The sequence below is a fragment of the Melopsittacus undulatus genome, unplaced genomic scaffold (assembly GCF_012275295.1).
Source record: "Melopsittacus undulatus isolate bMelUnd1 unplaced genomic scaffold, bMelUnd1.mat.Z mat_scaffold_4_arrow_ctg1A, whole genome shotgun sequence".
Taxonomy (NCBI): Eukaryota; Metazoa; Chordata; class Aves; order Psittaciformes; family Psittaculidae; genus Melopsittacus; species Melopsittacus undulatus.
The window spans coordinates 1-15,157 of record NW_022994371.1 but is presented as its reverse complement, the minus strand read 5'-3'; positions in this window follow the sequence as shown (position 1 = coordinate 15,157).

Here is a 15,157-nt window from a genome sequence, read left to right as displayed (position 1 = left end):
AGGAAGGAAAATGTCATTAGCTCTGGGAAGGGCCAACTCTTCTCCCTGAAGGAAACGTGGATCCATAGCCCTGGAGGGAGCTCCTCAAGGCACCACCAGCCCACCCACTCACCCACCCGCCCGCACACCCTCCCTCAATTTCAGCCTGGCTCACCGCACTGATGCGCCGCAGAGTTCTGGCCGGGGCTAGAGCCGGGCTCGCAGGCGGGCACCCTGGGCAAATCCGCTGGGCATGCAAAGCAACGGCCACAGAGGCTGCGCACCCCTGCTCACAGGGGGCCCGAGCCGTGGCCTGCACTGTAAAGCGCCCAGGACTCATGGCCGGGCCCTGACTTACAGGGTGGCCCTGGTCCTTAAGGCATTCGGAGGCTCCTTCTCTCCGACTGAGGGGCACCTTCACCCTCACCCCACTAGCGGGGCGGTCACACCACACAGGCTGCCAGCTGAGGGAGCACAAAGGCTCCCAGACCCAGGACCTGCTTACAGGCTGGTCCACACCCAGGGAGCCGCAGAGCTCGGCCTTCCCCCTGCACCAACAGGAACGAGACTCCACAGCCAGGTACCGGAGCTTCAGAGCTAAAGGCCGGGGGACTGGCGGATACAGCCCCGAGCCTCTCAAAGACTAGGGCCAGACATTCCCAAATAAGCTCCAGGGAGCCCAAGGCTCCGACCTGCGTCCGAGTTACGGGCGGGCCTCCTGGCTGCACCACACCATCAACATTACCATTATCATTATCATTGTCATTATCATTGTCATCATTATCATCATATCATCATCATCATTATCATTGTCATTATCATTATCATCATCATCATTTTCATCACGTTGTCCTTCAGGAGCCCAGCGCACAACCTCGACCCCAACCAGGGGGAGGTCAGCCCAGCCAAAGGTGGGCCTGCAACCTGTGGCACTGCATTTCCTCAACCTGCACCCTCTAAAGGGCGAGGGAGGGCTCGTTCCTGTGGGCTGGCTAAGAACAGCCTCCCATGCCCTGCTTAAAGCAGGCTGGGGCTGCTCCAGGGAACAAAGGGCTCCACAGATTGGGACTGTGCGTGGAAGCTGGAGACCTTCAACACGCCAAGGAGAAAATACTGCGACACACCCTGACAACAGGGGGTCACGCTGGCAGGTCACCAGCAGGACAGGCAGCCATGCAGGCAGAGACCCAGGTCCTGACTACAGGCAGGTCGCATTGCCTGCACCACAACTAAGTGGCTTGGCACCGTCCTTGGAAAGAAGGGGCGAGTCCAGACCGTCCCTCCGCTCATGGACTTAGAGGGGACCCCCCTGTTACTGCACAGATCCCTGCTCTCCCTCCAGGGAGGTTTAAGCTAAGCTGCAGCAATTAAAACAGGGGCCTAAAGGATAAGCTCACTCACTCCCTCACCACTCACACACATTGATTGACAAGGACAAGACACACAAAACAGAACGTCCCAAAAAGGGAGACGGTCTCTGTGCAGCCAATGTCTGGGGTTTCACCCTACTCACCAGCAAGAGAGGAAAGCCTCAGACCATGCCCAGGCCTGTGTGGAAGCCAGAGAACTTCAACAGGCCAAGGGGCAAATGCTGTGACACGCCCTGACAACAGGGGGTCACGCTGGGTAGGCCACCAGCAGGCAGAAAGCTGCTGGGGCAGAGAAGTTGGGCAGGGAAATGGCCCTCCCCTGCTTACAGGGTGGCCTGGGGGTCCAGAGAGCTCCATTTCCCCCTCGGGTGCGGAGACGCTGGCTCTCACCCTCCTTACAGGGTTGCCACGCTCTCCGGGCAGCCAAAGGAGCAACACGGCCAAAGGCCAAAACCAACAGTAGCAAAGACCTGAGCCCTGCTTACAGGGAGGTCGCCCAGCACACAACATTCCTCACGGCACCCCAAAGGTGCCATCATGCTCTTACGTGACCTCCCCCTGTGCCCACAGGGGGTCCCTTTGCCCAGGGTGCCTTTCTCGTGCCCCCTCTTCTGCCCCACGCCGCTCCTCGCCTCGCCGTTCCACACGACGCCTCTTCTCTCTTCTCTTGACACGCCGCCTCTTCTCTCTTGACACGCAGCCTCTTCTCTCTTCTCTTGACACGACGCCTCTTCTCTCTTCTCTGACAGCTTCTGCCAAGGAAGGAAAATGTCATTAGCTCTGGGAAGGGCCAACTCTTCTCCCTGAAGGAAACGTGGATCCATAGCCCTGGAGGGAGCTCCTCAAGGCACCACCAGCCCACCCACTCACCCACCCGCCCGCACACCCTCCCTCAATTTCAGCCTGGCTCACCGCACTGATGCGCCGCAGAGTTCTGGCCGGGGCTAGAGCCGGGCTCGCAGGCGGGCACCCTGGGCAAATCCGCTGGGCATGCAAAGCAACGGCCACAGAGGCTGCGCACCCCTGCTCACAGGGGGCCCGAGCCGTGGCCTGCACTGTAAAGCGCCCAGGACTCATGGCCGGGCCCTGACTTACAGGGTGGCCCTGGTCCTTAAGGCATTCGGAGGCTCCTTCTCTCCGACTGAGGGGCACCTTCACCCTCACCCCACTAGCGGGGCGGTCACACCACACAGGCTGCCAGCTGAGGGAGCACAAAGGCTCCCAGACCCAGGACCTGCTTACAGGCTGGTCCACACCCAGGGAGCCGCAGAGCTCGGCCTTCCCCCTGCACCAACAGGAACGAGACTCCACAGCCAGGTACCGGAGCTTCAGAGCTAAAGGCCGGGGGACTGGCGGATACAGCCCCGAGCCTCTCAAAGACTAGGGCCAGACATTCCCAAATAAGCTCCAGGGAGCCCAAGGCTCCGACCTGCGTCCGAGTTACGGGCGGGCCTCCTGGCTGCACCACACCATCAACATTACCATTATCATTATCATTGTCATTATCATTATCATCATTATCATTCATCATCATCATCATTATCATTGTCATTATCATTATCATCATCATCATCATCATTTTCATCACGTAGTCCTTCAGGAGCCCAGCGCACAACCTCGACCCCAACCAGGGGGAGGTCAGCCCAGCCAAAGGTGGGCCTGCAACCTGTGGCACTGCATTTCCTCAACCTGCACCCTCTAAAGGGCGAGGGAGGGCTCGTTCCTGTGGGCTGGCTAAGAACAGCCTCCCATGCCCTGCTTAAAGCAGGCTGGGGCTGCTCCAGGGAACAAAGGGCTCCACAGATTGGGACTGTGCGTGGAAGCTGGAGACCTTCAACACGCCAAGGGGAAAATACTGCGACACACCCTGACAACAGGGGGTCACGCTGGCAGGTCACCAGCAGGACAGGCAGCCATGCAGGCAGAGACCCAGGTCCTGACTACAGGCAGGTCGCATTGCCTGCACCACAACTAAGTGGCTTGGCACCGTCCTTGGAAAGAAGGGGCGAGTCCAGACCGTCCCTCCGCTCATGGACTTAGAGGGGACCCCCCTGTTACTGCACAGATCCCTGCTCTCCCTCCAGGGAGGTTTAAGCTAAGCTGCAGCAATTAAAACAGGGGCCTAAAGGATAAGCTCACTCACTCCCTCACCACTCACACACATTGATTGACAAGGACAAGACACACAAAACAGAACGTCCCAAAAAGGGAGACGGTCTCTGTGCAGCCAATGTCTGGGGTTTCACCCTACTCACCAGCAAGAGAGGAAAGCCTCAGACCATGCCCAGGCCTGTGTGGAAGCCAGAGAACTTCAACAGGCCAAGGGGCAAATGCTGTGACACGCCCTGACAACAGGGGGTCACGCTGGGTAGGCCACCAGCAGGCAGAAAGCTGCTGGGGCAGAGAAGTTGGGCAGGGAAATGGCCCTCCCCTGCTTACAGGGTGGCCTGGGGGTCCAGAGAGCTCCATTTCCCCCTCGGGTGCGGAGACGCTGGCTCTCACCCTCCTTACAGGGTTGCCACGCTCTCCGGGCAGCCAAAGGAGCAACACGGCCAAAGGCCAAAACCAACAGTAGCAAAGACCTGAGCCCTGCTTACAGGGAGGTCGCCCAGCACACAACATTCCTCACGGCACCCCAAAGGTGCCATCATGCTCTTACGTGACCTCCCCCTGTGCCCACAGGGGGTCCCTTTGCCCAGGGTGCCTTTCTCGTGCCCCCTCTTCTGCCCCACGCCGCTCCTCGCCTCGCCGTTCCACACGACGCCTCTTCTCTCTTCTCTTGACACGCCGCCTCTTCTCTCTTGACACGCAGCCTCTTCTCTCTTCTCTTGACACGACGCCTCTTCTCTCTTCTCTGACAGCTTCTGCCAAGGAAGGAAAATGTCATTAGCTCTGGGAAGGGCCAACTCTTCTCCCTGAAGGAAACGTGGATCCATAGCCCTGGAGGGAGCTCCTCAAGGCACCACCAGCCCACCCACTCACCCACCCGCCCGCACACCCTCCCTCAATTTCAGCCTGGCTCACCGCACTGATGCGCCGCAGAGTTCTGGCCGGGGCTAGAGCCGGGCTCGCAGGCGGGCACCCTGGGCAAATCCGCTGGGCATGCAAAGCAACGGCCACAGAGGCTGCGCACCCCTGCTCACAGGGGGCCCGAGCCGTGGCCTGCACTGTAAAGCGCCCAGGACTCATGGCCGGGCCCTGACTTACAGGGTGGCCCTGGTCCTTAAGGCATTCGGAGGCTCCTTCTCTCCGACTGAGGGGCACCTTCACCCTCACCCCACTAGCGGGGCGGTCACACCACACAGGCTGCCAGCTGAGGGAGCACAAAGGCTCCCAGACCCAGGACCTGCTTACAGGCTGGTCCACACCCAGGGAGCCGCAGAGCTCGGCCTTCCCCCTGCACCAACAGGAACGAGACTCCACAGCCAGGTACCGGAGCTTCAGAGCTAAAGGCCGGGGGACTGGCGGATACAGCCCCGAGCCTCTCAAAGACTAGGGCCAGACATTCCCAAATAAGCTCCAGGGAGCCCAAGGCTCCGACCTGCGTCCGAGTTACGGGCGGGCCTCCTGGCTGCACCACACCATCAACATTACCATTATCATTATCATTGTCATTATCATTATCATCATTATCATATCATCATCATTATCATTAGTCATTATCATTATCATTATCATCATCATCATTTTCATCACGTAGTCCTTCAGGAGCCCAGCGCACAACCTCGACCCCAACCAGGGGGAGGTCAGCCCAGCCAAAGGTGGGCCTGCAACCTGTGGCACTGCATTTCCTCAACCTGCACCCTCTAAAGGGCGAGGGAGGGCTCGTTCCTGTGGGCTGGCTAAGAACAGCCTCCCATGCCCTGCTTAAAGCAGGCTGGGGCTGCTCCAGGGAACAAAGGGCTCCACAGATTGGGACTGTGCGTGGAAGCTGGAGACCTTCAACACGCCAAGGGGAAAATACTGCGACACACCCTGACAACAGGGGGTCACGCTGGCAGGTCACCAGCAGGACAGGCAGCCATGCAGGCAGAGACCCAGGTCCTGACTACAGGCAGGTCGCATTGCCTGCACCACAACTAAGTGGCTTGGCACCGTCCTTGGAAAGAAGGGGCGAGTCCAGACCGTCCCTCCGCTCATGGACTTAGAGGGGACCCCCCTGTTACTGCACAGATCCCTGCTCTCCCTCCAGGGAGGTTTAAGCTAAGCTGCAGCAATTAAAACAGGGGCCTAAAGGATAAGCTCACTCACTCCCTCACCACTCACACACATTGATTGACAAGGACAAGACACACAAAACAGAACGTCCCAAAAAGGGAGACGGTCTCTGTGCAGCCAATGTCTGGGGTTTCACCCTACTCACCAGCAAGAGAGGAAAGCCTCAGACCATGCCCAGGCCTGTGTGGAAGCCAGAGAACTTCAACAGGCCAAGGGGCAAATGCTGTGACACGCCCTGACAACAGGGGGTCACGCTGGGTAGGCCACCAGCAGGCAGAAAGCTGCTGGGGCAGAGAAGTTGGGCAGGGAAATGGCCCTCCCCTGCTTACAGGGTGGCCTGGGGGTCCAGAGAGCTCCATTTCCCCCTCGGGTGCGGAGACGCTGGCTCTCACCCTCCTTACAGGGTTGCCACGCTCTCCGGGCAGCCAAAGGAGCAACACGGCCAAAGGCCAAAACCAACAGTAGCAAAGACCTGAGCCCTGCTTACAGGGAGGTCGCCCAGCACACAACATTCCTCACGGCACCCCAAAGGTGCCATCATGCTCTTACGTGACCTCCCCCTGTGCCCACAGGGGGTCCCTTTGCCCAGGGTGCCTTTCTCGTGCCCCCTCTTCTGCCCCACGCCGCTCCTCGCCTCGCCGTTCCACACGACGCCTCTTCTCTCTTCTCTTGACACGCCGCCTCTTCTCTCTTGACACGCAGCCTCTTCTCTCTTCTCTTGACACGACGCCTCTTCTCTCTTCTCTGACAGCTTCTGCCAAGGAAGGAAAATGTCATTAGCTCTGGGAAGGGCCAACTCTTCTCCCTGAAGGAAACGTGGATCCATAGCCCTGGAGGGAGCTCCTCAAGGCACCACCAGCCCACCCACTCACCCACCCGCCCGCACACCCTCCCTCAATTTCAGCCTGGCTCACCGCACTGATGCGCCGCAGAGTTCTGGCCGGGGCTAGAGCCGGGCTCGCAGGCGGGCACCCTGGGCAAATCCGCTGGGCATGCAAAGCAACGGCCACAGAGGCTGCGCACCCCTGCTCACAGGGGGCCCGAGCCGTGGCCTGCACTGTAAAGCGCCCAGGACTCATGGCCGGGCCCTGACTTACAGGGTGGCCCTGGTCCTTAAGGCATTCGGAGGCTCCTTCTCTCCGACTGAGGGGCACCTTCACCCTCACCCCACTAGCGGGGCGGTCACACCACACAGGCTGCCAGCTGAGGGAGCACAAAGGCTCCCAGACCCAGGACCTGCTTACAGGCTGGTCCACACCCAGGGAGCCGCAGAGCTCGGCCTTCCCCCTGCACCAACAGGAACGAGACTCCACAGCCAGGTACCGGAGCTTCAGAGCTAAAGGCCGGGGGACTGGCGGATACAGCCCCGAGCCTCTCAAAGACTAGGGCCAGACATTCCCAAATAAGCTCCAGGGAGCCCAAGGCTCCGACCTGCGTCCGAGTTACGGGCGGGCCTCCTGGCTGCACCACACCATCAACATTACCATTATCATTATCATTGTCATTATCATTATCATTATCATCATCATCATCATCATCATTATCATTGTCATTATCATTATCATCATCATCATCATCATTTTCATCACGTAGTCCTTCAGGAGCCCAGCGCACAACCTCGACCCCAACCAGGGGGAGGTCAGCCCAGCCAAAGGTGGGCCTGCAACCTGTGGCACTGCATTTCCTCAACCTGCACCCTCTAAAGGGCGAGGGAGGGCTCGTTCCTGTGGGCTGGCTAAGAACAGCCTCCCATGCCCTGCTTAAAGCAGGCTGGGGCTGCTCCAGGGAACAAAGGGCTCCACAGATTGGGACTGTGCGTGGAAGCTGGAGACCTTCAACACGCCAAGGGGAAAATACTGCGACACACCCTGACAACAGGGGGTCACGCTGGCAGGTCACCAGCAGGACAGGCAGCCATGCAGGCAGAGACCCAGGTCCTGACTACAGGCAGGTCGCATTGCCTGCACCACAACTAAGTGGCTTGGCACCGTCCTTGGAAAGAAGGGGCGAGTCCAGACCGTCCCTCCGCTCATGGACTTAGAGGGGACCCCCCTGTTACTGCACAGATCCCTGCTCTCCCTCCAGGGAGGTTTAAGCTAAGCTGCAGCAATTAAAACAGGGGCCTAAAGGATAAGCTCACTCACTCCCTCACCACTCACACACATTGATTGACAAGGACAAGACACACAAAACAGAACGTCCCAAAAAGGGAGACGGTCTCTGTGCAGCCAATGTCTGGGGTTTCACCCTACTCACCAGCAAGAGAGGAAAGCCTCAGACCATGCCCAGGCCTGTGTGGAAGCCAGAGAACTTCAACAGGCCAAGGGGCAAATGCTGTGACACGCCCTGACAACAGGGGGTCACGCTGGGTAGGCCACCAGCAGGCAGAAAGCTGCTGGGGCAGAGAAGTTGGGCAGGGAAATGGCCCTCCCCTGCTTACAGGGTGGCCTGGGGGTCCAGAGAGCTCCATTTCCCCCTCGGGTGCGGAGACGCTGGCTCTCACCCTCCTTACAGGGTTGCCACGCTCTCCGGGCAGCCAAAGGAGCAACACGGCCAAAGGCCAAAACCAACAGTAGCAAAGACCTGAGCCCTGCTTACAGGGAGGTCGCCCAGCACACAACATTCCTCACGGCACCCCAAAGGTGCCATCATGCTCTTACGTGACCTCCCCCTGTGCCCACAGGGGGTCCCTTTGCCCAGGGTGCCTTTCTCGTGCCCCCTCTTCTGCCCCACGCCGCTCCTCGCCTCGCCGTTCCACACGACGCCTCTTCTCTCTTCTCTTGACACGCCGCCTCTTCTCTCTTGACACGCAGCCTCTTCTCTCTTCTCTTGACACGACGCCTCTTCTCTCTTCTCTGACAGCTTCTGCCAAGGAAGGAAAATGTCATTAGCTCTGGGAAGGGCCAACTCTTCTCCCTGAAGGAAACGTGGATCCATAGCCCTGGAGGGAGCTCCTCAAGGCACCACCAGCCCACCCACTCACCCACCCGCCCGCACACCCTCCCTCAATTTCAGCCTGGCTCACCGCACTGATGCGCCGCAGAGTTCTGGCCGGGGCTAGAGCCGGGCTCGCAGGCGGGCACCCTGGGCAAATCCGCTGGGCATGCAAAGCAACGGCCACAGAGGCTGCGCACCCCTGCTCACAGGGGGCCCGAGCCGTGGCCTGCACTGTAAAGCGCCCAGGACTCATGGCCGGGCCCTGACTTACAGGGTGGCCCTGGTCCTTAAGGCATTCGGAGGCTCCTTCTCTCCGACTGAGGGGCACCTTCACCCTCACCCCACTAGCGGGGCGGTCACACCACACAGGCTGCCAGCTGAGGGAGCACAAAGGCTCCCAGACCCAGGACCTGCTTACAGGCTGGTCCACACCCAGGGAGCCGCAGAGCTCGGCCTTCCCCCTGCACCAACAGGAACGAGACTCCACAGCCAGGTACCGGAGCTTCAGAGCTAAAGGCCGGGGGACTGGCGGATACAGCCCCGAGCCTCTCAAAGACTAGGGCCAGACATTCCCAAATAAGCTCCAGGGAGCCCAAGGCTCCGACCTGCGTCCGAGTTACGGGCGGGCCTCCTGGCTGCACCACACCATCAACATTACCATTATCATTATCATTATCATTGTCATTATCATTCATTATCATATCATCATCATCATCATTATCATTGTCATTATCATTATCATCATCATCATCATCATTTTCATCACGTAGTCCTTCAGGAGCCCAGCGCACAACCTCGACCCCAACCAGGGGGAGGTCAGCCCAGCCAAAGGTGGGCCTGCAACCTGTGGCACTGCATTTCCTCAACCTGCACCCTCTAAAGGGCGAGGGAGGGCTCGTTCCTGTGGGCTGGCTAAGAACAGCCTCCCATGCCCTGCTTAAAGCAGGCTGGGGCTGCTCCAGGGAACAAAGGGCTCCACAGATTGGGACTGTGCGTGGAAGCTGGAGACCTTCAACACGCCAAGGGGAAAATACTGCGACACACCCTGACAACAGGGGGTCACGCTGGCAGGTCACCAGCAGGACAGGCAGCCATGCAGGCAGAGACCCAGGTCCTGACTACAGGCAGGTCGCATTGCCTGCACCACAACTAAGTGGCTTGGCACCGTCCTTGGAAAGAAGGGGCGAGTCCAGACCGTCCCTCCGCTCATGGACTTAGAGGGGACCCCCCTGTTACTGCACAGATCCCTGCTCTCCCTCCAGGGAGGTTTAAGCTAAGCTGCAGCAATTAAAACAGGGGCCTAAAGGATAAGCTCACTCACTCCCTCACCACTCACACACATTGATTGACAAGGACAAGACACACAAAACAGAACGTCCCAAAAAGGGAGACGGTCTCTGTGCAGCCAATGTCTGGGGTTTCACCCTACTCACCAGCAAGAGAGGAAAGCCTCAGACCATGCCCAGGCCTGTGTGGAAGCCAGAGAACTTCAACAGGCCAAGGGGCAAATGCTGTGACACGCCCTGACAACAGGGGGTCACGCTGGGTAGGCCACCAGCAGGCAGAAAGCTGCTGGGGCAGAGAAGTTGGGCAGGGAAATGGCCCTCCCCTGCTTACAGGGTGGCCTGGGGGTCCAGAGAGCTCCATTTCCCCCTCGGGTGCGGAGACGCTGGCTCTCACCCTCCTTACAGGGTTGCCACGCTCTCCGGGCAGCCAAAGGAGCAACACGGCCAAAGGCCAAAACCAACAGTAGCAAAGACCTGAGCCCTGCTTACAGGGAGGTCGCCCAGCACACAACATTCCTCACGGCACCCCAAAGGTGCCATCATGCTCTTACGTGACCTCCCCCTGTGCCCACAGGGGGTCCCTTTGCCCAGGGTGCCTTTCTCGTGCCCCCTCTTCTGCCCCACGCCGCTCCTCGCCTCGCCGTTCCACACGACGCCTCTTCTCTCTTCTCTTGACACGCCGCCTCTTCTCTCTTGACACGCAGCCTCTTCTCTCTTCTCTTGACACGACGCCTCTTCTCTCTTCTCTGACAGCTTCTGCCAAGGAAGGAAAATGTCATTAGCTCTGGGAAGGGCCAACTCTTCTCCCTGAAGGAAACGTGGATCCATAGCCCTGGAGGGAGCTCCTCAAGGCACCACCAGCCCACCCACTCACCCACCCGCCCGCACACCCTCCCTCAATTTCAGCCTGGCTCACCGCACTGATGCGCCGCAGAGTTCTGGCCGGGGCTAGAGCCGGGCTCGCAGGCGGGCACCCTGGGCAAATCCGCTGGGCATGCAAAGCAACGGCCACAGAGGCTGCGCACCCCTGCTCACAGGGGGCCCGAGCCGTGGCCTGCACTGTAAAGCGCCCAGGACTCATGGCCGGGCCCTGACTTACAGGGTGGCCCTGGTCCTTAAGGCATTCGGAGGCTCCTTCTCTCCGACTGAGGGGCACCTTCACCCTCACCCCACTAGCGGGGCGGTCACACCACACAGGCTGCCAGCTGAGGGAGCACAAAGGCTCCCAGACCCAGGACCTGCTTACAGGCTGGTCCACACCCAGGGAGCCGCAGAGCTCGGCCTTCCCCCTGCACCAACAGGAACGAGACTCCACAGCCAGGTACCGGAGCTTCAGAGCTAAAGGCCGGGGGACTGGCGGATACAGCCCCGAGCCTCTCAAAGACTAGGGCCAGACATTCCCAAATAAGCTCCAGGGAGCCCAAGGCTCCGACCTGCGTCCGAGTTACGGGCGGGCCTCCTGGCTGCACCACACCATCAACATTACCATTATCATTATCATTATCATTGTCATTATCATTATCATCATTATCATCATCATCATCATTATCATTGTCATTATCATTATCATCATCATCATCATCATTTTCATCACGTAGTCCTTCAGGAGCCCAGCGCACAACCTCGACCCCAACCAGGGGGAGGTCAGCCCAGCCAAAGGTGGGCCTGCAACCTGTGGCACTGCATTTCCTCAACCTGCACCCTCTAAAGGGCGAGGGAGGGCTCGTTCCTGTGGGCTGGCTAAGAACAGCCTCCCATGCCCTGCTTAAAGCAGGCTGGGGCTGCTCCAGGGAACAAAGGGCTCCACAGATTGGGACTGTGCGTGGAAGCTGGAGACCTTCAACACGCCAAGGGGAAAATACTGCGACACACCCTGACAACAGGGGGTCACGCTGGCAGGTCACCAGCAGGACAGGCAGCCATGCAGGCAGAGACCCAGGTCCTGACTACAGGCAGGTCGCATTGCCTGCACCACAACTAAGTGGCTTGGCACCGTCCTTGGAAAGAAGGGGCGAGTCCAGACCGTCCCTCCGCTCATGGACTTAGAGGGGACCCCCCTGTTACTGCACAGATCCCTGCTCTCCCTCCAGGGAGGTTTAAGCTAAGCTGCAGCAATTAAAACAGGGGCCTAAAGGATAAGCTCACTCACTCCCTCACCACTCACACACATTGATTGACAAGGACAAGACACACAAAACAGAACGTCCCAAAAAGGGAGACGGTCTCTGTGCAGCCAATGTCTGGGGTTTCACCCTACTCACCAGCAAGAGAGGAAAGCCTCAGACCATGCCCAGGCCTGTGTGGAAGCCAGAGAACTTCAACAGGCCAAGGGGCAAATGCTGTGACACGCCCTGACAACAGGGGGTCACGCTGGGTAGGCCACCAGCAGGCAGAAAGCTGCTGGGGCAGAGAAGTTGGGCAGGGAAATGGCCCTCCCCTGCTTACAGGGTGGCCTGGGGGTCCAGAGAGCTCCATTTCCCCCTCGGGTGCGGAGACGCTGGCTCTCACCCTCCTTACAGGGTTGCCACGCTCTCCGGGCAGCCAAAGGAGCAACACGGCCAAAGGCCAAAACCAACAGTAGCAAAGACCTGAGCCCTGCTTACAGGGAGGTCGCCCAGCACACAACATTCCTCACGGCACCCCAAAGGTGCCATCATGCTCTTACGTGACCTCCCCCTGTGCCCACAGGGGGTCCCTTTGCCCAGGGTGCCTTTCTCGTGCCCCCTCTTCTGCCCCACGCCGCTCCTCGCCTCGCCGTTCCACACGACGCCTCTTCTCTCTTCTCTTGACACGCCGCCTCTTCTCTCTTGACACGCAGCCTCTTCTCTCTTCTCTTGACACGACGCCTCTTCTCTCTTCTCTGACAGCTTCTGCCAAGGAAGGAAAATGTCATTAGCTCTGGGAAGGGCCAACTCTTCTCCCTGAAGGAAACGTGGATCCATAGCCCTGGAGGGAGCTCCTCAAGGCACCACCAGCCCACCCACTCACCCACCCGCCCGCACACCCTCCCTCAATTTCAGCCTGGCTCACCGCACTGATGCGCCGCAGAGTTCTGGCCGGGGCTAGAGCCGGGCTCGCAGGCGGGCACCCTGGGCAAATCCGCTGGGCATGCAAAGCAACGGCCACAGAGGCTGCGCACCCCTGCTCACAGGGGGCCCGAGCCGTGGCCTGCACTGTAAAGCGCCCAGGACTCATGGCCGGGCCCTGACTTACAGGGTGGCCCTGGTCCTTAAGGCATTCGGAGGCTCCTTCTCTCCGACTGAGGGGCACCTTCACCCTCACCCCACTAGCGGGGCGGTCACACCACACAGGCTGCCAGCTGAGGGAGCACAAAGGCTCCCAGACCCAGGACCTGCTTACAGGCTGGTCCACACCCAGGGAGCCGCAGAGCTCGGCCTTCCCCCTGCACCAACAGGAACGAGACTCCACAGCCAGGTACCGGAGCTTCAGAGCTAAAGGCCGGGGGACTGGCGGATACAGCCCCGAGCCTCTCAAAGACTAGGGCCAGACATTCCCAAATAAGCTCCAGGGAGCCCAAGGCTCCGACCTGCGTCCGAGTTACGGGCGGGCCTCCTGGCTGCACCACACCATCAACATTACCATTATCATTATCATTGTCATTATCATTGTCATTATCATTATCATCATCATCATCATTATCATTGTCATTATCATTATCATCATCATCATTTTCATCACGTTAGTCCTTCAGGAGCCCAGCGCACAACCTCGACCCCAACCAGGGGGAGGTCAGCCCAGCCAAAGGTGGGCCTGCAACCTGTGGCACTGCATTTCCTCAACCTGCACCCTCTAAAGGGCGAGGGAGGGCTCGTTCCTGTGGGCTGGCTAAGAACAGCCTCCCATGCCCTGCTTAAAGCAGGCTGGGGCTGCTCCAGGGAACAAAGGGCTCCACAGATTGGGACTGTGCGTGGAAGCTGGAGACCTTCAACACGCCAAGGGGAAAATACTGCGACACACCCTGACAACAGGGGGTCACGCTGGCAGGTCACCAGCAGGACAGGCAGCCATGCAGGCAGAGACCCAGGTCCTGACTACAGGCAGGTCGCATTGCCTGCACCACAACTAAGTGGCTTGGCACCGTCCTTGGAAAGAAGGGGCGAGTCCAGACCGTCCCTCCGCTCATGGACTTAGAGGGGACCCCCCTGTTACTGCACAGATCCCTGCTCTCCCTCCAGGGAGGTTTAAGCTAAGCTGCAGCAATTAAAACAGGGGCCTAAAGGATAAGCTCACTCACTCCCTCACCACTCACACACATTGATTGACAAGGACAAGACACACAAAACAGAACGTCCCAAAAAGGGAGACGGTCTCTGTGCAGCCAATGTCTGGGGTTTCACCCTACTCACCAGCAAGAGAGGAAAGCCTCAGACCATGCCCAGGCCTGTGTGGAAGCCAGAGAACTTCAACAGGCCAAGGGGCAAATGCTGTGACACGCCCTGACAACAGGGGGTCACGCTGGGTAGGCCACCAGCAGGCAGAAAGCTGCTGGGGCAGAGAAGTTGGGCAGGGAAATGGCCCTCCCCTGCTTACAGGGTGGCCTGGGGGTCCAGAGAGCTCCATTTCCCCCTCGGGTGCGGAGACGCTGGCTCTCACCCTCCTTACAGGGTTGCCACGCTCTCCGGGCAGCCAAAGGAGCAACACGGCCAAAGGCCAAAACCAACAGTAGCAAAGACCTGAGCCCTGCTTACAGGGAGGTCGCCCAGCACACAACATTCCTCACGGCACCCCAAAGGTGCCATCATGCTCTTACGTGACCTCCCCCTGTGCCCACAGGGGGTCCCTTTGCCCAGGGTGCCTTTCTCGTGCCCCCTCTTCTGCCCCACGCCGCTCCTCGCCTCGCCGTTCCACACGACGCCTCTTCTCTCTTCTCTTGACACGCCGCCTCTTCTCTCTTGACACGCAGCCTCTTCTCTCTTCTCTTGACACGACGCCTCTTCTCTCTTCTCTGACAGCTTTCTGCCAAGGAAGGAAAATGTCATTAGCTCTGGGAAGGGCCAACTCTTCTCCCTGAAGGAAACGTGGATCCATAGCCCTGGAGGGAGCTCCTCAAGGCACCACCAGCCCACCCACTCACCCACCCGCCCGCACACCCTCCCTCAATTTCAGCCTGGCTCACCGCACTGATGCGCCGCAGAGTTCTGGCCGGGGCTAGAGCCGGGCTCGCAGGCGGGCACCCTGGGCAAATCCGCTGGGCATGCAAAGCAACGGCCACAGAGGCTGCGCACCCCTGCTCACAGGGGGCCCGAGCCGTGGCCTGCACTGTAAAGCGCCCAGGACTCATGGCCGGGCCCTGACTTACAGGGTGGCCCTGGTCCTTAAGGCATTCGGAGGCTCCTTCTCTCCGAC